The following is a 27,235-nucleotide window of genomic DNA, read 5'->3' as shown; positions in this document are numbered from 1 at the left end:
AACCGCGAGACCGCTACGGTCGCAACTTCGAATCCTGCCTCGGGCATGGATGTGTGTGGTGTCCTTAGATTACTTAGGTTTAAGTAGTTCTAAGTTCTAAGGGACTGATGACCTCAGCTGTTGAGTCCCATAGTGCTCAGAGCCATTTGAACCATTTTTTGTAATTTAAATTTCCTTTTATTTGTGGTCTTGGATTTATCCGGAAAGCAACTATGACTACTATTTTAAAGATGGCCAACAGCCTTGCAGCAGTGGTAACACCGGTTCCCATCAGATCACCGAAGTTAAGCGCTGTCAGGCTGTGCTAGCACCTAGATGGGTGACCATCCGGTCTGCCGAGCGCTGTTGGCAAGCGGGGTGAGGCAATCTGAGGAGGTACTTGATTGAGAAGTAGCGGCTCCGGTCTCGGGAACTGACCTGCGGCCGGGAGAGCGGTGTGTTGACCACATACCCCTCCATATCCGCATCCAGTGACGCCAATAGGCCATGAGGATGACACGGTGGCCAGTCGGTACCTTTGAGCCTTCATGGTCTGTACGTGAGAAGTTTATGTTAAAGATGACAGACATTTTCCACGTTCATCAGACAGATGGTGATCCTTAGTGGGTTTTGCGACAGCAGCGGACGTCGCGACGTGAGAAGACCTTGACCACAACAGCTGCTAGGTCAGGTCGGGCGCCAAAGGCTGTTGATATATGAGGTCCCCTGTGAGGGACACTGTGCGAATCCTGCGGAACAGGTTCGGCCCTCGTACATGACAGATAGCTCTTGCTGGCGCGCCCGGAGTATCTGGCTCCAACAGGGCAGCTAACTGGCTTACCAGCTGATCTCCACCCAGACACACCCGACTCAGCGAGACATAATCTGCTGGCTAAATTCGTATTTCAAGACTGTCCCCTGTCAGCTCATTTACGCAAATATTTTTCAGTGACATAAAAGCACGTTTCGCAGATTCGTAGAGAAGAGAGACCGGAAGCAAACATTCAAAAAAACTGAGCTCTCTTGGTATTTGCACTCGATATTACGGGAGTTTTCCCGGCTCCATATCTGAGTGGTACGGTGACCAGGGTTCGATTTCCTGCATTGCCAAGGACATTTCCATGGTGGGAGAACTCATACGGGGTGCACTGAGCTTCGTGATCCCAACTGAAGAGTTATTTGACCGAATAGTAGCGGCTGAACGAGCCGTGTGCTGACTACATGCCACTTCATGCTGCACTCGCACGACGCCCCAAGGTAGAAGACGACACGGCGGCCGGTAGACATCCCTTTGGCTTTCACGGCCTGGCGATGAGTTCATTTTAGTTTGGAACTTGAAGGTTTGTTGAAAATACTGTAATGCAGTCAAAGGAATTGGAAGGTCGGTTGAACGGGTTACAAGGCGAATATTAAAATAAGAGAGGTGTAGTCATAATGAGCCCAAGGTGGACAGTTCGATCAGTAAATAGTTTCACCTCTACCAAGGCATCATTAATAAAAAAAGAGCGAAAGTGAGTCATTCATTCTATGAGGTTGCTTGTAAGGTGTAGCAGTCATTTAATATATTCTTACATTCTTTCTCTGTATACTATCATATGTATGGTACTGTAGGTGATCAAAGCTATGAGCTTAGTCATTATAGCACCCGAGCCTCATGGAGGCATTCAAAAAGCTTACAGTAAAGTTTCAAATTTGAAATGATTATACAAAAACAGCTCGTAGTCTTTGGTAACGAAATCAGCTTAAAGAACACGAAATAAATGAAACTAGTAAAATATTCGGTTTGGTTTTTGATCTGGATGCATGGACCAAGATTTAGACAGATACATTGTGAAAATCGTGAGACATTACGTATGAAAAATTAGTTTGCATACTGAAAAATATGGAACTACATGGCTCAAGATACTAGAAAAGGTCTCTGGAACCGTATGGTTTCATTTAATTAAAGCACCTGTGCCATGGTTTCAGGCAGGATACTTTGTTTCTCCGAGATACTGTCCCGGTGCATTTGGAAGCCTCTGCAATGCTGTTCGATTTTAGGGGGAATACCGAATGGGCTGAGGCATGAATGGGAACTGTATTGAGGAGGGAGGCGTGCTGGGGTAGTCCGTGCAGTTGTGCCAGGGTGGCGTAGTGGTTAGCTCATCTGCCCAGTGAGCAAGTGACTTGGGTTCGAATCCCGGCCTTGGAGCAAATTTTCATTCGTCGCTTCAGTCTGCATATATACACTGACGTATAAAAATAAAGCAACAAACCCCTATTTCTCCGTCCTGTGTCCAATTCGCGATATAGTCTCACAAACTGCGAACAGATGTCCTTACGATCGTGTCCTGCACCGAAAATGGCATTCCGGTCAATGAACAACAAAGCCAGAGATAACGCCATGGCACCTATCAAGCGGGATAGTGTTTGCCGTGTAATCCCACATCCACAATCGTTGTGTACTTAGTCACAGACGGAGAGTATGGCACAGAGAAGACGCCTCCAGGCTCTCTGTGGTAGAGAACTATAGATAGAATGGAAGCAAATTGATGTGGCCTGATGGCTTAATGGGCATAGTTCTGTTGTTTTTCGGATGTGGGAACAGTTTATAGAGATCGAAATTGTATCCGAAGACCAGAGTGGGGCCAACCACATGTAACATCAGAAAGAGAGAAGCGTTATTTCACTCCAAGGGCACGACAGTACTGCCTTAGTACTGCACGGGAACTGGCATCTGACCTCGCAGCATCCCTGGACGTGTTGTAGCGAGACAAACTGTGTAAAAGGGAACGTCTAAAGTGGAGCCATCAACATGTCACCTGAACGGTTCAACAATCGGCCAACGTTCTCTTCACACATGAGTCCCAATTTGGTCTGGACAGTGATTCTCGAGGGATTCGAATCTGGAGGGAACGTCGAACACAATTTCGAGAGCCAATAATTGTGGAAAGAAACTGATATCGAGGATTATCCCTAATAGTGTGGGAAGGGTTCATATTGACCACTCGAATACCTCTTCATGAAATTGTACGGTTAAATGGACTAGGTTTAACTGCTTCAAGTATCGTGATGAGATCTCGGGACATCATATGCGGTTGTTGCGAGTGGCTGTGGAGCAGGGTTCGCATTGCTGGACGGTAATGCATGACTTGATACAGCACCCGGGGTTGATGTTTTCTTCGAAACGGAAGGTACTGCACGTATGGCGTGGACTGTTCGCTCTCCCAACTTGCGTTCCATAGAACACGTCTGGGATGCACTAGGGTGAAAACTTCCATTACGTCAGCATCCACCAACCACCCTTCAAGTCTTTCGAGCAGCGCTGCAGGAAGACAGTGTGTTATTGCCTCAACATGATATTGTCGTTTGTCAGGTCTGTATCGCTGCCAGAGGTGGACACACCCCATAGTGAGCGCATTAACGTGTCTGTAAATCCGTTAAGTTGAAAAAAAAAGAACATTTTTGTCTACAGTTACGCATGTTGCAGTCTTTATATTGTTACTACTTTACTATCACCTGATTATACTGTTTTGTGGTAAAACAAACGCAACCTTGCAAAGTTTCAGTTTGTTGCTTTAGTTTTGGGCACCAGTGTATATTAAAAATATGTCTAGCAGAGATTCGTATTATTTTACGCTCATTTGGAAAGGGCTATTTAAGAAAGCTAAGACAGCAATCCAGACAAACGGATCTGATGCGAACTACCTACCAAGTTCAAACTACGTATCCAAAACGCGGGCCGGCCGCGGTGGTCTAGCGGTTCTAGGCGCGCAGTCCGGAACCGTGCAACTGCTACGGTCGCAGGTTCGAATCCTGCCTCGGGCATGGAAGTGTGTGATGTCCTTAGGTTAGTTAGGTTTAATTAGTTCTAATTTCTAGGCGACTGATGACCTGAGAAGTTCAGTCGCATAGTGCTCAGGCCCATTTGAACCAAAACCCGGCATTATAATACGCTGAAGCGCCAAAGAAACAGGCATAGCCATGCGAATTCAAAGACAAAGATGTGTAAACAGGCAGAATACTGTGTTGCGGTCGGCAACGCCTATCTAAGGCAACAAATGTCTGGCGCAGTTGTTAGATCGGTTATTGCTGCTACATTGGCACGTTATCAAGATTTAAGTGAGTTCGAACGTGTTGTTATAGTCCGCACACGAGCGATGGGACACAGCATCTCCGAGGTAGCGATGAAGTGGGGATTTTCCCGTACGACCATTTCACGGGTGTACCGTGAAAATCAGGAATCCGGTAAAGCATCAAATCTCCGAGATCGCTGCGGCCGGAAAAAGATCCTGCAAGAACGGGACCAACAACGGCGGAATAAAACCGTTCAACGTGACAGAAGTGCGACCTTTTCGCAATTTTCTGCAGATTTCAGTTCTGGGCCATCGACAAGTATCAGTGTGCGAACCATTCAACGAAACATCATCGATATATGCTTTCGAAGTCGATGACCCACTCGTGTACCTTTGATGATTCCACGACACGAAGCTTTACGCCACCCTGGGCCCGTCAATACCGGCAATGGACTGTTGATAACTGGAAACATGTTGCCTGGGCGGACGAGTGTGGTTTCAAATTGTATCGAGCGGATGGCCAGATACGGGTATGGAGGCAACCTCATGAATCCATGGACGCTGCATGTCAGCAGGGGACTGTTCAAGCTGGTGGAGGCTCTGTAATGGTGTGGGGTGTATGCAATTGAACTGATATGGGACCCCTGATACGTCTAGATACGACTCTAACAGGTGACAGATACGTAAGCACCCTGTGTGATCACCTGCATCCATTCATATCCATTGTGCATTCCGATGGATTGGGTAATTCCAGCAGGATAATGCGACACCACACACCTCCATAATTGCTACAGAATGGCACTAGGAACACTCTTCTGAGTTTAAACACTTCCGTTGGCCACCAAACTCCCCGGACATGAACATTATTAAGCATATCTGGGATGCCTTGCATCGTGCTGTTCAGAAGAGATCTCCACCTCTTACTACTCTTACGGATTTATGGAGAGCCCTGCAGGATTCATGGTGTTATTTCCCTCCAGCACTAATTCAGACATTCGACGAGTCCATGCCACGTCGTGTTGCGGGACTTGTTCGCGGGGGCCCTACACGATATTAGTCAGGTGTACCAGTTTCTTTGGCTCTTCAGTGTACAATCCTATACACAAACGCATCTAAGGATCTCACAACAAACGGCAGCCTGCTTCGCCAGAACTCTCGTAACGAATCTCTTTTACACAGCTTGCCGGTGTGGCCGAGCGGTTATAGGTGCTGCAGTTCGGAAACGCGTTGCTGCTACAGTCGCAGGGTCGAATCCTCCTTCGGGCATGGATGGGTGTGATGTCCTTAGGTTAGTTAGGTTTAAGTAGTTCTAAGTCTAGGGGACCGATGACCTCAGATAGTCCCATAGTGCCGATGACCTCAGATAGTCCCATATTGCTTAGAGCCATTTGAACCCGTTTTTTTTTTTTTTTTTTTTTTATTTACGCAATGCCACGGTGCGTATACGAATCAGAGACACAACTGTCGGGATGATGAGGATACTGTCATGCCGTGAAGACAAAACCGAAGCCTTCTCCTTTTTTCACACTTTATTGCCTTTCGGTTCCTGTTGGTTGCTTGGTCGGGTGGTTTGGAAGAGGGGACCAAACAGCGAGGTCATCGGTCCCATCAGACTAGGGAACTATGAAGAAGAATTTTGACCTTGCACTTTCAGTGGAATCATCCCAGCTTTTGCCGGAACCGACGCCTTCCGAATGCAAATCCAGTGTGCTAACCACTGCGCCACCTCGCTGGGTTCGGTTCGTGTCCATGCAGCCATCTCAACAGCGGCAAGACGATACGACAGTGTAGTTGAGGTGACTTACATGTAAGTAACGACGATACGAATGTAAGGACAACATCCAGTCTCCGGCCGGAAAACGAACCCGGACCCCTTTGGTTAGCAATCTGCCGCACTGACCCCACAGCTACCGAGGTGGACATGACTGCCTCCTTGGTGGCTCAGAGGTAATGTACCATAGCCGGCGCGTCTTAAAATTAATGGTTCTCTCTTTGGTGTCGTATTCTGTATTCGCCGTGAGAACGTGCTTTGAGTTGTGAAATGAAGGCCGTAGAAACAGCAGCCAACATTGTGGTTTCTAACAGCTGCACGATTGCACAAGGTGACCCTACTGTAGAAGATCCGGGCGTTTATAAGCCAGGCTGAGAGCGCGGGTGACACCCAGATACCATCCGGCACACAGCCTGCTGCGCGGCACATACCTTTATACAGCACAGCATCTGCAGACACGCGGCGGCAGGCGGCACCTTGGCCGCCGCAGACTCCACGGCCTCGCCGCGCCGCTACCCGTCCACCGACATTCCTGTGTGCTCTTCCCTTTATCAGCCGCCACTTCGGTTTCTTCGCGTCGGGCAGGGAGCTGTAATTTGTCCTCGGATTTTTACGCGCCCATTGAGCACGTCCCTCCGACACATTGCCACCCACTGTAATTACGGACACGTTCCTCGAAAGACTCGTTTGAACCGCCGACAATGAAAAATGAATTGCAGCACAGACAAGTATTGTGTGCATGCGCCGGCAGCAACGTTTAACTGACGGAGAAGTGATGCTGAGATTTGCCAGTAGTGTGATCAATCTAAAAGATCCTTTCTTGTTAGCACTGGTCCACGAGTACGCAAGACCAGGTACAGAAGGAGTTTCTAATCCCAAGACAATCCATACCAGCCAAGAAAGTTTGCAAAAGTACACTGAAGAGTCAAAAGAACTGGGTACACCTACCTAATACCGTGTAGCCCCCCCCCCCCCCCCCCACCTCCCCGAGTACGTAGAAGTGCCGCAACACGACGTGGCATAGACTCGACTAATGTCTGAAGTAGTGCTGGAGAGAGTTGACACCATGAATCCTGCAGGGCTGTCCATAAATCCCTAAGAGTACGAAGGGTTGAGATCTTTTCTGAACAGCACATAGAAGTCATCCCAGATATGCTCTATAATGTTCATGTCTGGGGAGTTTGGTGGCCAGCGAAAGTGTTTAAACTCCTGGAGCCAATATGTTGCAATTCTGAATGTATGGGGTGTCGCATTGTCCTGCTGGAACTGCCCAAGTCCGCCGGAATGCACAATGGACATGAATGGATACAGGTGATCATACAGGATTCTTACGTAAGTGTCACCAGTCAGAATCGTATCTAGATTTATCAGGGGTCCCATATCACTCCAACTGCACACCAGCTGGAACAGTCCTCTACCGACATGCTGAGCCCATGGAATCACGAGGTTGTCTCCATACCCGTAAACGTCCATCCGCTCTGTACAATTTGAAACGAGACTCGTCTGACCAGGAAACAAGTATTCAGCCACCAACAGTGCAATGTCGGTATTTACAAGTCAAGGTTAGGTGTAAAGCTTTGTGTAGTGCAGTCATTAAAGGTATAGGAGAGGGACTTCGGCTCCGAAATCCTATATCGATGATGTTCCGTTGTGTGGTTCGCAGGCTGACACTTGTTGATGGCTTAGCACTGAAATCTGCAGAAATTTGCGGAAGGGTTGCACTTCTGTCTCGTTTAACGATTCTCTTCAGCCGTCGTTGGTCGCATTCTTGCAGGATTTTTTCCGGCCGCTGCTATGTCGGAGATCTGACATTTTACCGGATTCCTGATATTCACGGCACACTCGTGAAGTAGCCATACAGAAGAAATCCCCACTTCATCGCTACCTCGCAGGTGCTATGTCCCATCGCTCGTGCGTCGAGTATGGCACCACGTACAAACTCACTTAAATCTTGATAGTTTGCCATTGGAGAAGCAGTAAGCGATCTAACAGCTGTGTCAGACAGTTTTTGACTTATTCATGCGTTGCCGACTTTGTCTGTTTATATATCTCTGTATTTGAATATGCATGCCTATTCCAATTCCATGGCTCTTTGCCGGCCGCGGTGGTCTCGCGGCTCTAGGCGCGCAGTCCGGAACCGTGCGACTTCTACGGTCGCAGGTTCGAATCCTGCCTCGGGCATGGATATGTGTGATGTCCTTAGGTTAGTTAGGTTTAAGTAGTTCTAAGTTCTAGGGGACTAATGACCACAGCAGTTGAGTCCCATAGTGCTCAGAGCCATTTGAACCATTTTTATGGCGCTTCAGTTTATTTTGAATTATGTATACATAAGATACTGGACTGAGCCAATGTCCCATCCGGAAGTATGTTAGGTTCTAAAGGCCAAGTTGTCCACAGAAATCCATGAAAAATTAATAAACGTCTCCGAAACCATCTTGGAGGAATTTAGGACAGTACTCAGCATGGTTGATTTGATCAGCACTGTTGCGAAAGCCACTGCAGGTCATTACGAATATCAGTCGACCACAAACACAAATGGAAAGTATAGCAATAGTAACAGAAGTCACAACACCTGGTATCGCCCAGAGATCGCGGTACCACACAGAAGTAAAAGACGCGCGTAGATATCACAGCATTGGTGACTCATTGCAATCTGCAACAACCAGTAGGAGCCAATCGAGAAGGGCACACATCCACCTGAGGATAGCAGCGTCGTCATACTGAGGTCAATATAATGTCGAGCATGCAAGAGCTATGGCTCCGTTCATGACCTCATCTGAAGGAGTCAGCATAATGGTGCAAGACCAACGAGTAGTTAAGGTTACCGATCAGTTTGTAAGTTAGTAAAGATCGAAAATAGTACCTCAAGAGATCAGTTTGTTAGAGCATCAAAAGATGCTTTGCTAATCAATGACAGTTGTAGATTATCCAGTACTCCCGTGGCAAAGAAGTGTGTCAAAGTTAAGCAAATCTTTTATTCATTAATGCAATAACGTGAATTAATATTTCATAAGTTACAGTTCCTATGTGCGACCTCACTGAGGAATCAAAGAAACCACAGTTACGGGCTGGCGAATATAATTTCGTCTGATCACATCATAACAGATATGCCGATTGTTCCGACGCTACACATCGGTCAGAATAACAAAGTGCCTGACGTCTAGCCGTGTAAAAGACTGCTACTGTAGCGACAGCCAATTAGAGAGTACGCTTAGTCGCGCCTTGTGTTCCCTTCACCGTTGTCAAATTCCTCTACAATAATTGTAGGCGACGCTCGCCGTCTGTAAGCATAAACAATTTTGGTCAATTTCGTTGTGTGCTTTGTTTCTTTGTGCGCCGAATTTATTTTGCACTATATTATGTCTGGAGGTTGCAGCGAAAGTGAGTAAAAAGGTGTGGTTGCTAAACGGAAAGTTCAAGGATCTGCTCAGGCTTTGACGCGTGAGCTTGTGTGCTCTCTGCGGGAATAATTCGAGAATGAGACAGACAATAGTGTGATTAGATTGCCTCTATCGAAGGTAGTCGAAAGAACTTTAGGGGCCTCAAAGCTACTTACAAAACCAGTCGACAGAGTTTGTAAAAAAAAAAAAAAATAAAGTGCAGAAGCGGAAAAGTCTGGTTCACCTAATTACGGATACCCGATAAGAGGAGTCAGAACCACATGTAACATCAAATTCGGACTATTTTAAATAAGATGCTGTTCGTCGCCACATATATGGATATTAGGAGAGAAAATAACATCCAACTACAAAAAAAAAAAAATAAAACAATTGTATGTTACTCCTCGCAAGTCAATCAGTGGCAGCAAAACTTCTTTGTTAACGACTGCCAGAGGCCTCATTTTTCGGTGTAAAAAAAAAAAAAAAAAAAAAAAAAAAAAAAGTTCCCTTGGGAAAGGGCGCAGAAATCACTGTCATGCATACTGGGACTGCACCTAGTTTCGTATCTGTATCCTCCTTTACAAGTCGAGAAAAACAAGCGACTACCGCTAGGAGATGAGCCACGATATTTTTCATAATATGAAACTTCAGAACGATTTTCTAGGCTGGAGATCACGTAAATAGTGAAAAAATAAGTCACAATTGCGAAAGGGGACGAGGCAGCTAAAGATCACGCTTCGACCATACCACACCCACTTTAACGCCATCGAAATGATTTGGGCGCAAAGTAAACATTACGTGGCAACAAATAACAAAAGCTTCGGTACGGTAGAAATGTGTAACCTGTTGGAGGAATCATTGGCACAAATAACGCCAGGGAAGTGGAGTACGCACAGTAAGCTTGGAAAAGTGAAGTGAGTGTAGAAAGTAATATAGAAAAGATATTTACATCCTTGTCCAACTCGAGTGACTCTTCAACGGACAACCGCTCAGTTGACAGTGACGAGGAGAAAAGTGATTCTGAACTAACCGTAAGTGGCGTTCACCCTTTGCCTTAATTCATCTTTATTTTTGTGTTCGTGTTCCATATTTTTGACCGAATGATGTGTGCTGCATTTACACAATAAATCTCATCTTGTTATCTAGAAACACCCTTCTCCTCAAGTATGATATATCGAACGAGTTGGCGCAGTGATTTGCATTGGATTCGCATTCGGGAGGACGTCGGTTCAAACACGCGTTCGGCCATCCTGATTTAGGTTTTCCGTGATTTCCCTTAATCGCTTCAGGCAAATGCCGGGATGGTAACTTTGAAAGGCACTGCCGACTTCCTTCTCTAAGCCGATGGAACCTACGACCTCGCTGTTTGGTCCCCTTCCCCAAAGCTAACTAACCACGTATGATGTATTACAAGCACACTACAGTGACTGCTAAATACTTAAGCAGTTTACTCGTATATTATTTTAATGTTGTGTGTTATCGTGTTTAAATGGACGGAGGAACGATTCAGATCCATTTCAGCACCCCTTTCGTAACAAATACGTCAACCAAACACAAATAATTCTGATTATTTTAAGAGACAGTAATCTTCCTGTTGAATTTGTTGAGATAACCAAATAATAGAAATGCGATATCATGTTGTACACAGGGGTGCGTTCGCTAAGCCACAAGGATTTTACGATCCTTTAAAACGTTAAAAGCCAACGTGAAGGTAGTCAGTACGGAATGTTGCTGCAATTACCAAACTGTGCGCGCACGCTCCAACAAACAAAGACCGTCCCGTTCCACTCTTAACTGTACTTTGTTATTTTGATCCAGGTATCGTGCTTGCCACGCTGAATTAATAGAAACTGTTCAAGGCGAGTGCATAATGATAATAGTTTTAGAGAGAGGCGCCAAGATCATAACAACAAAAACAACCATTGGAGATCTGCACAGTCAAGGGGGCCGACAGATAAGGAACAGTCCATCCATTATGAAATCCGGAGTACCGAACACAATATGACTGTGCCCCAATATAGAATTCGATGCGAGAACAACGGGTGCGTTACGGTATAACTATTGGACGGACATTTGAGACGAGCTGTATTGTGAAGGTGCTTCAATAACGTAAGTTACAAATTATTATGCCAGGCCAAATAACATTTATTTAATAGTGCACTACATTTCAAATTGACACTTATACAAGACGTTATTTTTCAACATAGCCACCTAACCTCTGAAATAACAGTCAGAACGTTATAACAATAACTCAGTTACTTTGTGATACAGGTATGCTCCTCAGGAATGGAGCCATTCGGGAGACCGTGTGTGAATGTTCTTGTCATTGGAATATCTCTTTGCCACCAGATGTTCTTTCATCTTACGGAAAAGAGTAAATCACATGCTGCAAGATGTGGACTTCCTGGTCGGCGTCATACCCATCTGTGGAACCTTGGTCAAACTGTTGGCTCCATTTTACGACAACTGTGCATGGCATTGCATTTGGTAAATAGATATAATATCGAGAGGAATCTGTGTGCAATGTAGACGTTTTACCAGCAAAAAAAAATTCTATCTTATATACTTCAACTTTGGAGTACGTTGCCAGTTGCTATGTCATTTCACTCCCACACTGTGTTGCATTAGTTTTCTGTGCACCAGAACTGTCTCTGCAAGAAACCTGGTACATTGAAAATGCACCATTGATGTTGTACAATGATCTTACCATGGGGTAACATGTATAACGTTCTTCCTGAAGTCCCCACGTCTAATACAAACAATTGTGAGCGACCCACTGTACCACAAGCTACTATACAAGCCTATGTAGCTAAATATGTAGTTACAATCATTATTGACACTGGTGTTGGCACGAATGCAAATGTAATTAACACTGGCTTTCGTCAGAGCATAAGTGAGGATACAAAAGTACCCACTTTACTTATCAGTAACTGCAAGATCGTGGGTACTGTAGACACTACCACACGAGGTAATCTAAATAAATAGGCCTATCTATCTATAAACCTAGGAAAATGTAGCTATTGAACGCACATTCGTAGTAGCGGACTGATTGATGGTGGACTATATTTTAAGCATGCTGTGATTATTCTATAAAAAGTGCTATATTCTAATAGATGACGTTCATGTGTCAATGTATTTGTTATGGAATGATGCTGGCCATGGGCTAAAAATAAAAGTACTTAATAATGAGAGTAACAGTACAGCTGTGCAGCAACCTGAATCAGCTGCTTTACCTTGTACTAATCACATTAAACAAAATGTAACAGAGTACTTATTTAACCTTAGATCAGCGACTTGTTTTGGCTAAGACACTGAGGAAACCTTATGATGATTCCGAAGAGGGACCTGGTGCAATCCAAGGCGACATGTGCCACCTAGTTGTCATCCCACACAAGGCTAACTGGCTTAGCTATTATTCCACCTCTTTGGATAAAAGACCTACAGTTGACAAAAATATATGAAAGATATTGACTGGAACATTACAGAACTGCCAGAGAGGCCATAACGTAGCACACTATTTGATGTGGCCAAACCAGCAGACAATATTATATGCCAACGTAAAATTACACTCTAGGCCTCAGGATATAGGGGAGCAAATTCAAATATCCCGTGAGGTTAAATTTCTAACTAAGACTTATCTCTGTGCATCTACTGGCAGATTATGAAGTTCAGAAAATATAAAGCTTTTATCTACACTCCTGGAAATTGAAATAAGAACACCGTGAATTCATTGTCCCAGGAAGGGGAAACTTTATTGACTCATTCCTGGGGTCAGATACATCACATGATCACACTGACAGAACCACAGGCACATAGACACAGGCAACAGTGCATGCACAATGTCGGCACTAGTACAGTGTATATCCACCTTTCGCAGCAATGCAGGCTGCTATTCTCCCATGGAGACGATCGTAGAGATGCTGGATGTAGTCCTGTGGAACGGCTTGCCATCCCATTTCCACCTGGCGCTTCAGTTGGACCAGCGTTCGTGCTGGACGTGCAGACCGCGTGAGACAGCACTTCATCCAGTGCCAAACATGCTCAATGGGGGACAGATCCGGAGATCTTGCTGGCCAGGGTAGTTGTCTTACACCTTCTAGAGCACGTTGGGTGGCACGGGATACATGCGGACATGCATTGTCCTGTTGGAACAGCAAGTACCCTTGCCGGTCTAGGAATGGTAGAACGATGGGTTCGATGACGGTTTGGATGTACCGTGCGCTATTCAGTGTCCCCTCGACGATCACCAGAGGTGTACGGCCAGTGTAGGGGATCGCTCCCACACCATGATGCCGGGTGTTGGCCCTGTGTGCCTCGGTCGTATGCAGTCCTGATTGTGGCGCTCACCTGCACGGCGCCAAACACGCATACGACCATCATTGGCACCAAGGCAGAAGCGACTCTCATAGCTGAAGACGACACGTCTCCATTCGTCCCTCCATTCACGCCTGTCGCGTCACCACTGGAGGAGGGCTGCACGATGTTGGGGCGTGAGCGGAAGACGCCCTTACGGTGTGCGGGACCGTAGCCCAGCTTCATGGAGACGGTTGCGAATGGTCCTCGCCGATACTATAGGAACAACAGTGTCCCTAATTTGCTGGAAAGTGGCGGTGCGGTCCCCTACGGCACTGCGTAGGATCCTACGGTCTTGGCGTGCATCCGTGCGTCGCTGCGGTCCGGTCCCAGGTCGACGGGCACGTGCACCTTCCGCCGACCACTGGCGACAACATCGATGTACTGTGAAGACCTCACGCCCCACGTGTTGAGCAATACGGCGGTACGTCCACCTGGCCTCCCGCATACCCACTATACGCCCTCGCTCAAAGTCCGTCAACTGCACATACGGTTCACGTCCACGCTGTCGCGGATTGCTACCAGTGTCAAAGACTGCGATGGAGCTGCGTATGCAACGGCAAACTGGCTGACACTGACGGCGGCGGTGCACAAATGCTGCGCTACTAGCGCCATTCGACGGCCAACACCGCGGTTCCTGGTGTGTCCGCTGTGCCGTGCGTGTGATCATTGCTTGTACAGACCTCTCGCAGTGTCCGGAGCAAGTATGGTGGGTCTGACACACCGGTGTCAATGTGTTCTTTTTTCCATTTCCAGGAGTGTATAATGATAGAAGTCACCAATTTAAGATATTTTCTTTCAGCTTGAATGTTAGCTGTGTTTATTGAAGCCCCTGGGTCTGAATGAGGACTTAAGTTGTTTAGCAAACCAACCTTGACTGTGGACGATTTGTTAATAGCGACACAAATGTGGCAACATGATGTCGATCTTGTAGGGAAAGTATCATGCAGAGTTTGGGGAGGCTGACGTTACCACCAACTTACACAAAACCAAAGTCTAAGCACGGTGAGATAAAATTCTTAAGACATTTGATTCCAATTCAGGGGACACTTCCTCACAATGAGAAGATGTGATAAAAATTTTCCAACTGCTTGAACTCAAAGAAAGGTGAATGCCTTTCTCGGGCTGGACTCATTTTACGGGAGATTTGTGTCTATGATCAACTGAATTGTGAATCTCTTTTAAATATGTTTAGGAAACATGTAAGTGGGAGAGGATGATGACCGACAAGCAGCGTTTGACAAAATTAGACAACATCTCGTGACATCTTATATGTTATACCACCATGATATATCACTATATTTCTTTTTTCTAATGGCGTTCCCTAAGTATTTTTGGGAGCTTCTCTATTCCAAGTAAAAAATGTAGAATGCCAAACTACAATTTGCTCTATAAGATTTGCGAATTAGATTTATCTGAGTGTTAGAGACTCTGCTACATCAGTGAGTTAGAAGCCCTCTCGGTAGTCAGGGCTTTTAAGAGAGCTTTTACTTAGCTGCAAACTTCTGCACTCTCATTTAGCTAGGCAGTCACTAATACTGAAAGAAACATGATTTTTAAAGTAGTTCGCGTAAAGAGAGAGGATAACATAGTAGCGAACACTGTCTCCCGCTTTCCTGGAGGGTTAGAAGATATAATAGATGTTACGGTAATAATATGTCAAAAACAACAATATGTAGATCCGACATAGATGTGAAAGAACAGCTACAACAAGCTCCTACCAAAAGAAAGTAATGCAGAGCATTGTATGATTCCATATAATATGCTGTTTCACTGATGAAACCATCTGAGAAATTGGGTGTCTGTTTCGCTACTGAATGAGAAATCAAATTGATACGGTATACTTATCATGTATATGAGGACACTTTGGTATCACTGAGTGCACAAAGCATATTGGATCATATCGTCACTTCCTGTGCATCAGGCAGAGAGTATGAAAGTTACTTAAAAACTATTATGATTCCCAAAAAAAATTGCTGAATAAAGCTGCTTACCAAAGTCGAGTGTCAGTCTCTAAAAATTTGACCCTTCCTTTCTTCACTTCCCTCTATTAAAAAGTTACCTATTTCTTGATGACTTAGAATGTAACCTATCTACCTACCATACCCCTTCTTTCTGTAGTGTTTTGCCATAATGCTCTTTTGTCCTCAATTCGATTCACTACTGCTTTGATAGCTGTTCGCTATACCCACATAATCTTCATTAGTCTGCCAGAGTACCTCATTTGAAAAGCTTCGAGTCCTCTTCTCAAATACTTTCAGAAAAGACTTTCTAATACTTCTTTGTTAACCTCCTTTTCCTTTTTCAGAAAAGCTTTTCTAGTTATTGTCAGTCTGCATTTGAGAATCACTTTACTTTCGCTTTAGTCAGCTATTTTGTTAAACAAATAGCAGAACAGGTCAACCGCTTCTACTTTCAGCATCTCATTTCCTTATCTAAATCATTTAACATCACATGACTTAATTCGCTTGCCACTATTTGGCTTTTTGTGTTCATTATATGAACTAGTTTCAATACACTATTTATTTTGTTCACCTCATCTTCCAAGACGGTTACCGTACCTGAAAGAATAAAAATATTATCTGCCAACTTTAATGTCTTTACTTCTTGTCCCTGAACTTTAATTTCTTTGCCAAATTTCGCCTTAGTTTCCATTTACTGCTCGCACGGAGTACATATTGAACAACAAGTCTATAACGCTTCCCACTTCCTTCTCAATCACTGTTATCCTTTCATGTCCTTCGGACTTCAGTCTGGTTCCTGTACAAATTGTAGATAACCTTTCACTGGCTGTATTTAACCTTGATATTTTCAGAAAGGTGAACTGTAAGTTATCATAGGTTTGTTGTTAACCTACAAATGCTAGTAATGTGGATTTACTTTCCCTCAATCTATCTTATATTTCTTAGGGTGAGCACTGCTTTGCGTGTTCCTATATTTCCTGGGTACCAAAATCGATCTCCCTCTAGGTCAGTTTGTAACAGTCGTCCTGTCTTTCTGTAGGTAATACACGTTAGCGTTTTACAAGCATGATTTATTAAAGTGACGGTTGGTTAACACATCTATCTTTATCTGATTTTCTACTTCAAGAACTATTTCTTATAAATATACGATAAATGAAACTTGCTAACCAACCCAAGCATTTGTGTTCCTCTGCTGGTGATTAGTGTTATGTAGCAGCTGTTCTCACACGGTTGTACGTGCGCTCTCGAGTTACATGTGCACTATATTTTGCATTCAGATATGCAGTGAATGTACTCCGAATATGCTGGCATGGTGTCCGAGCGGTTCTAGGAGCTTCAGTCCGCAACCGCACTGCTGCTACGGTCGCAGGTTCGAATCCTGCCTCTGGAATGGAGGTATGTGATATTCTTAGGTTAGTTAGGTTTAAGTAGTTCTAAGTCTAGGGGACTGTTGACCTCAGATGTTAAGTCCCATACCGCTTAGAGCCATTTGAATATAGTGACATGAACCGTGTCATTGTCATGCCCTATGCTGTTGGAATTAATATGTGACTATCAGTTGTATAGTTTCCTATTCCTTATTCGTTCAAGTCTGTTATACTTGTTGTGTAACAGCCGTGATTTTTTTTCCCGACTGAAGCACGTCTGTAAACAGTTTCTTGAATAAATTTGAAAACTTAAAATTTTCTTTAGTACATCATTATAATTTTTTACTTAAGTTACAGGTGTTGAACATGTAAAACTTGTCCAGTCGAAAGTTACGTAAGTTTGTTCCGTTTACCTTTTGTACCCTCAGGAGTATATAAGTATTTTCCTGCAGCTGTGCAACAAGGGCATCATATTTCCGCAAAGATGTGTTTCTGTAGACATCTGTGACGTTCGTAATAGAAACTAAAACTCCTCCTGAACAAGCCATGAAGACCCCGACCGGCTGCCGTGTCATCCTCAGCCAATAGGCGTCACTTTATGCGGATATGGAGGGGCATTTGGTCAGCACAACACTCTCCCGGCCGTATGCCAGTTTCCGAGACCGGAGCCTTTATTTCTCAATCAAGTGGCTCCTAGTTTGCCTCACAAGGACTGAGTGCACCCCGCTTGCCAACAGCGCTCGGCAGACCGGATGGTCACCCATCCAAGTGCTAGCCCAGCCCGACAGTGCTTAACTTCGGTGATCTGACGGGAACCGTTTCTACCACTGCGGCAAGGCCGTTGGCGTGACGTTCGTAATACATGTCACATTTCTATCTGATTGTTCTCTGAAGATATCTCCATGTGATCCGCACATCACACGCTTCTCTTCATTCATCCAGTATGCCAAGCAGGTAGGGTATATTTTAGCTGTATCCAAAATTTCGTCAGTTTAAAATCATACTTATATGAAGACGACATATTTCAATATAATTTATGACTTTGGAAAACATGTTTGTATAAGTGAATAGAAAATGTCGACTGTAAATATTTGATGGTGAGCACTCAGGTGTATCCAGAACATAACGTTAAATTTGACTCATAACTGAAAATTGGTTTATTGCTTGTACTATGTGATGTAAGTATGTGTCGTTTAACTGATGATGCAATGATAATCCGCCGTATGATTTGTAGAAATGCCGGCACGCCTTACATTTGTCTAATTTTTGTGTGGTTTCGAATGTAAATGAGTCAAAATATGTTTTCAGATAAAGCCACAAAAACACAATAACACTTTACAATATAAAAACAGTGGTGGATAATATCTAGAAAGAGTGTTACATTGCAATTGGTAAATCTAAAAGTTTAAATCAGCCAGAAAACATCAAACTTGTAACTCAAAACTTTCAATAAACAGAAGAAAACACACGAAATTCAATTATCACTTGCACCGTGTGTCTCCAGACTATTAATCAGCATTAAGTACTGTTCAGAACACAGGAGATGCTTGTACTGATAAGTGCCTCTTAAAAGGTACAAACAGCTTACAAAATGGAATCAGAAATATTGTCAGCGATACACATTTATACGACGAATTTGCGTAATGAACCGTCTTCTCCGAGGTACACTGTCTCCATCAACGTGGCGTAGTCTCTACATATGTATAGAAGATATTTCAGCGAGTACAACACCTGTCACGGTGAATTAAGTTCCACCCGTAAAAGTACACTTGACAGGTACCAAGAAGTTCACTTTGCTGCTATCCTGATTGCAAGCCAGCTTTGGAAGAGCAGCAAAGAAACGCCCGGTGTCCCGTTAGGGGCCGAACAGGTTTGATTAACTTAGAATATGGCCACGAGTAACTCAGCCGATAAATGCCTAGCAGCAAGGAACTGGACGCCTTCCAGCGAGTAGCTAACTACGCGAGACGATCCTGTGAGTAATGGTGACTGCGTAGAAAGTGATCGATGTAATCTGGTAGTCAGGGAGAGGCAGGATAAGACAATGGTTGTGGACGGGGCCGTAGCCAGCTACCATTGGCTACTGTAAACACACCACACACTTTATTTTTTTTTTAGAAAAAGCTTTCAACGATCATTTTAAGAGATTTTACTAGACTGGCGATTGAAGGCCTTAATAAGAAGGAATTCAAATTTTTTTGTGTCAGCTGATGGCCAGACGCAGCTTCAGAGTACTCAACAGCTGAAGGCCTGAATTACAAGTGAGGAAGGCAGTTACATATTAACCAATACCAAGATATTTTCTTCTTAAACAATCCAAAACTGTAAGAAGCTATAGTAAGGGCTGAAGGCCTTGTTAAGAAATAACTGCAAACTATTGGTCGGCTGAAGGCCACAAGCAGTTTCAGAATACACAGTGGCTGAAAGCCTGAATTACCAATAAGGTGGACAGTTACACGTTAAAAATACTAAAACCCTTTTTAAACAATCTTAATAAACTGTAACAAGGAATAGTGTCGGCTGAAGGCTTTATTAAGACATAATTAAAAACTATTTGTCGGCTGAAAGCCACAAGCTATGTTACCAACAATTAACGGCTGAAGACTACAAGCAGTTTCGGAATACACAACGGCTGAAGGCCTGAATTACCAATAAGGTGGAAAATTACACATTCAAAATACTTAAACCCTTTTTAAAACTATCTTCATAAACTGTAACATGTTATAGTTACAGCTGAAGGCCTTATCAAGACAGAATTGAAAATCATTGGTCGGCTGATGGCCACAAGCAATTTCAGAATAGACAACGGCTGAAGGCCTCAATTACAAGTACGGAAGGCGGTTACACACTGTAGGTAGGCTGTTTAGGTTTTTATGTTGGTAACGCCACGTAGCGCTCTGTATGAAAATCACTGGCTGTGCTGCGTGAAGTCTGTGGCTGGTTTGCATTGTTGGAATTTGCTATTGTAGTGTTGGGCAGTTGGCTGTCAACAGCGCGTAGCGTTGCGCAGTTGGAGGTGAGCCGCCAGCAGTGGTGGATGTGGGGAGAAAGATGGCGGAGTTTTGAGCGCGGATGATCTGGACGTGTGTCCATCAGAGACAGTAAATTTGTAAGACTGGATGTCATGAAGTGATTATATATATATATATATATATATATATATATATATATATATATATATATATAACTTTTGAACACTATTAAGGTAAATACATTGCTTGTTTCTATCGAAATCTTTCATTTGCTAACTATGCCTATCAGTAGTTAGTGCCTTCAGTAGTTAGAATCTTTTATTTAGCTGGCAGTATTAGCGCTCGCTGTATTGCAGTAGTTCGAGTAACGAAGATTTTTGTGAGGCAAGTGATTCATTAAAGGTATAGGTTATTGTTAGTCAGGGCCATTCTTTTGTAGAGATTATTGAAAGTCAGATTGCGTTGAGCTAAGAATATTGTGTGCCAGTTTAGTGTTGATCAGAATAAGTAAAGAGAGAAATGTCTGAGTACGTTCAGTTCTGATCAGCTGTTTGAAGATCAAATAATGTAAGAGGTTTATCAGCACAGTAATTCATACATTTTTCTTAGGGGACGTTTTATAACACTAAGATATTTCCTTCTTAAACAAAACTATAACAACCTACAGTAACGGCTGAAGGCCTTATTACGAAAGAATTGCAAATTATTGGTCGGCTGAAGGCCACAAGCAATGTTACACACATTAAAACATTTGGGTAAATTTTAAACAATTATGACTACTTGTCCAAATAAGACGGAGTGACCCAGAGACAGTGCTCCCTGGATCGACCTGAGGAAGGTGACTACAGCTGTGTGAGCTGTGAGACGGGCAGCCAAGAGTAATGTTCATCAATGGAGGGCAACTCATACTAGAGACGGTTTAAACGCCGATCAAACTTCTTAGCAAATCCACCTAACGCTAGATAACCGGTCCAACGATGGAATAACCCAGGTGAGAGTGAAGCGGTAGAAGCACTGCGTCTTCAGAATCCGGTGTTTGAAACACCAAAAGGCAGAAGGAACCACTATAACAAAGATAGACAAGGAAAATAATTATCCATATCCTCAATCAAGGAAAGTCAAATTACACGCCATGCCGGACAGCATCGGCAAGACGAGGAAAGTACACTGCGCAAATTACGCTAACTCCAGGACACGTAACTAGGGCATTAGATGCCATAGGGCAGTAAGATACCGCTGGTTGCTCTTCAGCAATAACAACACTAAATCCAAACTAACATGAAGCAGGAGAAGGCTGCTAATAGCTTACGCTAACCTGACAGACTCTACTTGTTGTGGTTAGTCTCACCGACCCTGGGGACAGAAACACGCAAACCACAGCGAGACATCAAACAGTGGAGGTTTCACTACTGGATAAGGTTCACTCAACTTCAAACGTCCTGGGTTCGGTCGTCGGCTACAGTCCCTCGATCTGACAGTGCCTGCACGCTGCACCCCCCCCCCCCCCCCCCCCAGCGTCCCCGGCCGCCCTCGTGCTATAGACCTCCTCCCTGCTCCGTCCGAAGCCTCATACAAGATGACTTGGAAATACGAGCTGTGGCACCAAAGATAGTACCACAGTACTGGCTGAGCCGTGGCGCTCGTTACTGGCGCGCCAGTCTCTTGGATGTCCATTATCGATCCTTCGCTGTTTCTTTGCTTGCCTTGTCGTTTCCGCATTCGCGGGGCGAGTGACAGTTGACGTTTGCTCAGGCTACCTGCTGAGACACCGTGAGGTACGAGGTGGGAAGCAACCACGTGTATGTGGAGTTGGTTGTACGCGGTCTGCCGGTTCAGGATGAAGGATATGTGTTAGCTGCCTGCCTGTCTGCTCTCCTGATTTTGCTCGCTTGCCTTGCGACAGCCTAGCTTGTGTTGCTGCCTGGTGTGTCCTACACGAGCCATACTGGACGTCCAGCAGAAGTTAAGCAGTCTTGTGTTTCTTTTAAAGAAAAGGAGCAAATGTATAAGATTTTTTGTAACCAATTTTGGTGGCCTTAGCCTTTACACTGCCTTTGGGACCGAGCGAGGTGGCGCAGTGGTTAGCACACTGGACTCGCATTCGGGTGGACGACGGTTCAATCCCGTCTCCAGCCATCCTGATTTAGGTTTTCCGTGATTTCCCTAAATCGTTTCAGGCAAATGCCGGGATGGTTCCTTTGAAAGGGCACGGCCGATTTTCTTCCCAAACCCGAAGAAAATGGTTCAAATGGCTCTGAGCACTATAGGACTTAACTACGCTGGTCATCAGTCCCCTAGAACTTAGAACTACTTAAACCTAACTAACCTAAGGACATCACACACATCCAGGCCTGAGGCAGGATTCGAACCTGCGACCGTAGCAGTCGCGCGGTTCCGGACTGTGCGCCTAGAATCGCTAGACCACCGGAGCCGGTCCCTAACACGAGCCTGCGCTCCGTCTCTAATGACCTCGTTGTCGACGGGACGTTAAACACTAACCACCACCACCTGCCTTTGGGGAGAGCAAATTCTTTTAAATTTAAATACACTCCTGGAAACTGAAATAAGAACACCGTGAATTCATTGTCCCAGGAAGGGGAAACTTTATTGACACATTCCTGGGGTCAGATACATCACATGATCACACTGACAGAACCACAGGCACATAGACACAGGCAACAGAGCATGCACAATGTCGGCACTAGTACATTGTATATCCACCTTTCGCAGCAATGCAGGCTGCTATTCTCCCATGGAGACGATCGTAGAGATGCTGGATGTAGTCCTGTGGAACGGCTTGCCATGCCATTTCCACCTGGCGCCACAGTTGGACCAGCGTTCGTGCTGGACGTGCAGACCACGGGAGACGACGCTTCATCCAGTCCCAAACATGCTCAATGGGGGACAGATCCGGAGATCTTGCTGGCCAGGGTAGTTGACTTACACCTTCTAGAGCACGTTAGGTGGCAAGGGATACATGCGGACATGCATTGTCCTGTTGGAACAGCAAGTTCCCTTGCCGGTCTAGGAATGGTAGAACGATGGGTTCGATGACGGTTTGGATGTACCGTGCACTATTCAGTGTCCCCTCGACGATCACCAGAGGTGTACGGCTAGTGTAGGAGATCGCTCCCCACACCATGATGCCGGGTGTTAGCCCTGTGTGCCTCAGTCGTATGCAGTCCTGATTGTGGCGCTCACCTGCACGGCGCCAAACACGCATACGACCATCATTGGCACCAAGGCAGAAGCGACTCTCATTGCTGAAGACGACACGTCTCCATTCGTCCCTCCATTCACGCCTGTCGCGACACCACTGGAGGCGGGCTGCACGATGTTGGAGCGTGAGCGGAAGACGGCCTAACGGTGTGCGGGACCGTAGCCCAGCTTCATGGAGACGCTTGCGAATGGTCCTCGCCGATACCCCAGGTGCAACAGTGTCCCTAATTTGCTGGGAAGTGGCGGTGCGGTCCCCTATGGCACTGCGTAGGATCCTACGGTCTTGGCGTGCATCCGTGCGTCGCTGCGGTCCTGTCGGAGGTCGACGGGCACGTGCACCTTCCGCCGACCACTGGCGACAACATCGATGTACTGTGGAGACCTCACGCCCCACGTGTTGAGCAATTCGGCGGTACGTCCACCCGGCCTCCCGCATGCCCACTATACGCCCTCGCTCAAAGTCCGTCAACTGCACATACGGTTCACGTCCACGCTGTCGCGGCATGCTACGAGTGTTAAAGACAGCGATGGAGCTCCGTATGCCACGGCAAACTGGCTGACACTGACGGCGGCGGTGCACAAATGCTGTGCAGCTAGCGCCATTCGACGGCCAACACCGCGGTTCCTGGTGTGTCCGCTGTGCCGTGCGTGTGATCATTGCTTGTACAGCCCTCTCGCAGTGTCCGGAGCAAGTATAGTGGGTCTGACACACTGGTGTCAATGTGTTCTTTTTTTCATTTCCAGGAATGTAGTTCTGGTTCCCTGTCCTTTATAATCTTTTTGGGGTTTTATGTGAATTTTCTCTTTGGGGTTCCTTTCTTGTGCTCGGTTAAATGTTTACTTGTATAGCGGGAAGTGACTCCTGGTTAAAACTCGGAGAATGTGTGTGTGTGCCGGCCGCGGTGGTCTCGCGGTTCTAGGCGCGCAGTCCGGAACCGTGCGACTGCTACGGTCGCAGGTTCGAATCCTGCCTCGGGCATGGATGTGTGTGATGTCCTTAGGTTAGTTAGGTTTAAGTAGTTCTAAGTTCTAGGGGACTGATGACCACAGCAGTTGAGTCCCATAGTACTCAGAGCCATTTTTTTTTTTCGGAGAATGTGTGATTGCACTGCCACCTCCGGCATTCGTCTTTTCAATTAAGTGTTGTCATCGCTTCGAGCGACCTGGTGTCACTCCTCGTTAATTAATGCTGGTTTATGTATACTTAATTTTGAATTGGCCATTTGAATTAATATTTTGGAGCGCAGTATAGCACCAAGACAACCTCAGTGTATACCACCTTGTGCCCCGGTCTAGTACCTTAATTTTCAGTGGCACGAGTTAGCTCCACTACCGGTTTTATTGATGTGATCCCTTCAAAATCTTGTCTTGTATAAGTTTGTCCCATGTGTGTCTGGGAACACAGAGATGAGCTTTAGTATGACTTCAGTGCTACTCAGTTAATGGAATCTTCATTTTGGCTTGGCTTCCACTGAAGAGTTTGAGTGGAGCGTAGTGTGTCTGATTTGTTATTCATTTAATTACTGTAAGTTTGTTTATTTAATGGGGAGCAAGACATTTAAAGACTGTTGGTATTAACTCTCCTAGTTGCTGGGTGTTGCTAATTCATTCCAAATGGCCTACTACTTATTCAATGGCAAGGCTGTAGATTAGTTGGTTACTGTGAGGACAAATTCACGCTGTTTATTTGTTGCCAAAGTTGTTAAAGTGTCTGTGTCGTGATTCAGTCACTAGCTACGTGTCTGAGCTAAATTGATATAAACCTTACATTGCCTCCTTAAAATTTGTTTCCAGCAGAAACCCTTAAGAGAACTATGTTTTGTCACAGCTTATGTTAACCTTTACTAGGAACAATATTACATGTGGTTAAATTTTGTCTTAATGTGTGTATTTCTGTGATATAATAAACGAGTGATAAAAGAAAAAAGCAAAGCGGCCTCGTCTTTCGTATAGTGTCCGGTTTGTAACACGTATCACTGGCTATCGATAACCGCTGCTGCTGCCACTCGCTTACAAACAATAGTAGCAACTCAGTGGCGCCATTGACACAAGAAGGAATCGAATCGCCACTACCGCTATTACGAGACGCCGCGTTATGAACGGCAAGAACGCGAACCGCACACGGCTCACTCGGAATTAAATCATTATATTTGGTTTTTGAAATCTTCTTTCCACAATGTTATCGTACAAATTACCTTATCCGACACTAATCCCGACATTGTCTTATGGTCTTCAGTCCGGTGACTGGATTGACGCAGCTCTCTACCGTGGGCTGTCCTGTGCACGTGCATCATCTCTGCAAAGCTATTGTAATCTATATTCATTAGGACCTGCTTTCTAAATTGGACCTTGATTTCCCACTAGAATGTTTAATCTCTTAAACCACCCTCTGTTAGCGAACTGTCGTTTCATCGACGCTTCACGATTTGTCCTACCAACCATTCCCCACGTTCAGGATACCGCAGTAATTGTGTTATTCCGAATTACGATGCGAAGTTCCTTCGGACATTCACGGCTATCCGAAGAAAGAGGCACTGCGGTGACTACAGCCGCTATGAAATACAGTAAACGTACACTACTGGCCATTAAAATTGCTACACCAAGAAGAAATGCAGATGATAAACGGGTATTCATTGGACAAATATATTATACTATAACTGACGTGTGATTACATTTTCACGCAATTTGGGTGCTTAGATCTTGAGAAGTCAGTACCCAGAACAACCACCTCTGGTCGTAATAACGGCCTTGATACGCTTGGACATTGAGTCAAATAGAGCATGGATGGCGTGTACAGGTACAGCTGCCCATGCAGCTTCAACACGATACCACAGTTCATCAAGAGTAGTGAATGGCGTATTGTGACGAGCCACACGAGGCATCACAGCAACGTTTCACCAGGCAACGCCGGTCAACTGCTGTTAGCGTATGAGAAATCGGTTGGAAACTTTCCTCATGTCAGCACATTTTAGGTGTCGCCACCGGCGCCAACCTTGTTTGAATGCTCTGAAAAGTTGATCATTTGCATATCACAGCATCTTCTTCCTGTCTGTTAAATTTCGCGTCTGTAGCACGTCATCTTCATGGTGTAGCAAATTTAATGGCCACTAGTACATTCGCATTTGCGGATACAGACAGCCATCGGCTGTATAATGGAAGAACGACAATGAAAATTTGTAGCGAGACTCGAAGCCGGATTTCCCGCTTATTACGAGTGGTCACCTTTTGCATTTTGTTCGTTATTGCTCGTTGTCCTTGGTCGCAGCGGACGTCACATGACATCCATTGAAGTTAGTTGTCGATCCGTTCACTCAGTTTTTTTATTACAGAGACCAGCCAGTCCTCTGACGTTACACACTGTGCTACCGTGTCGGCAGCAGTCGCCTTACCATAATCTACACATGTGTCTGTGAATTCCTAAGGGACCAAACTGCAGAGGTCATCGGTTTCTAGACTTACGTACTACTTAAACTAACTTATGCTAAGAACAACACACACACCCATGCCCGAGGGAGGACTCTAACCTCCGGTGGGATCTACACATGAGCACTGTTTAAAACTAAACTGTTCTGAGTTCTTTTGAAGTGAATATTTCACTATGCGCACTATTCCAAAGTAGCCTGTTGTATCACCAATCTTAATAAAGAAACCACACATGTGAATTACATGAAGTAACTGGAAGGAGGAGTTGCCACAAATGGACTGAAATCTTCAAGCAAGGAGACAGGCACATAAGAAGAATATATACGCCTTTTCCTTATAGTTTTGTGCGAGTAATTCATTTATTCCTTTTTCACATTACGTGTAAATGGATAAAGTTTAAATCTGAATATTTGTACTAAGCTTTGCTTTGGGGTGTACTCATAATTTTTTACGTATATTATCAGCAACATACTGTCACATTTTATGTTCACCGAAGTCAGCATCGTATTTCATTGATTGATAATTTTTGGGGAATTTTATTCTGTGTTTCTGGCAATTGAATGAGTTTTATTTTTGACAGAGTATCGTATCTGATTCTCATCTTCGATACTGTGTGCCTGGGGGGGGGGGGGGGGCGAATGGAATGTTGATGAAATTTACCAATATATGATCGCTAGGATAAGTATGATATGAAGTATTTATCCAACGCTGCTAAATTTATAGTCTTATATAACAAGCCTACATATACACAC

General features: G+C 44.8%; 2 pseudogenes; one reads left to right on the top strand and one right to left on the bottom strand.

Annotated features, from left to right (window-relative positions):
* Window positions 1-233: 233 nt before the first annotated feature.
* On the top strand, window positions 234-351 carry LOC126357201 (5S ribosomal RNA; annotated as a pseudogene).
* Window positions 352-17,597: 17,246 nt separating this feature from the next.
* Window positions 17,598-17,715, bottom strand: LOC126356592 (5S ribosomal RNA; annotated as a pseudogene).
* Between the last annotated feature and the right edge of the window lie 9,520 nt (window positions 17,716-27,235).

The sequence above is a fragment of the Schistocerca gregaria genome, chromosome 3 (genome assembly GCF_023897955.1).
Source record: "Schistocerca gregaria isolate iqSchGreg1 chromosome 3, iqSchGreg1.2, whole genome shotgun sequence".
Taxonomy (NCBI): Eukaryota; Metazoa; Arthropoda; class Insecta; order Orthoptera; family Acrididae; genus Schistocerca; species Schistocerca gregaria.
This window is presented reverse-complemented; position numbering and strand designations above follow the sequence as displayed.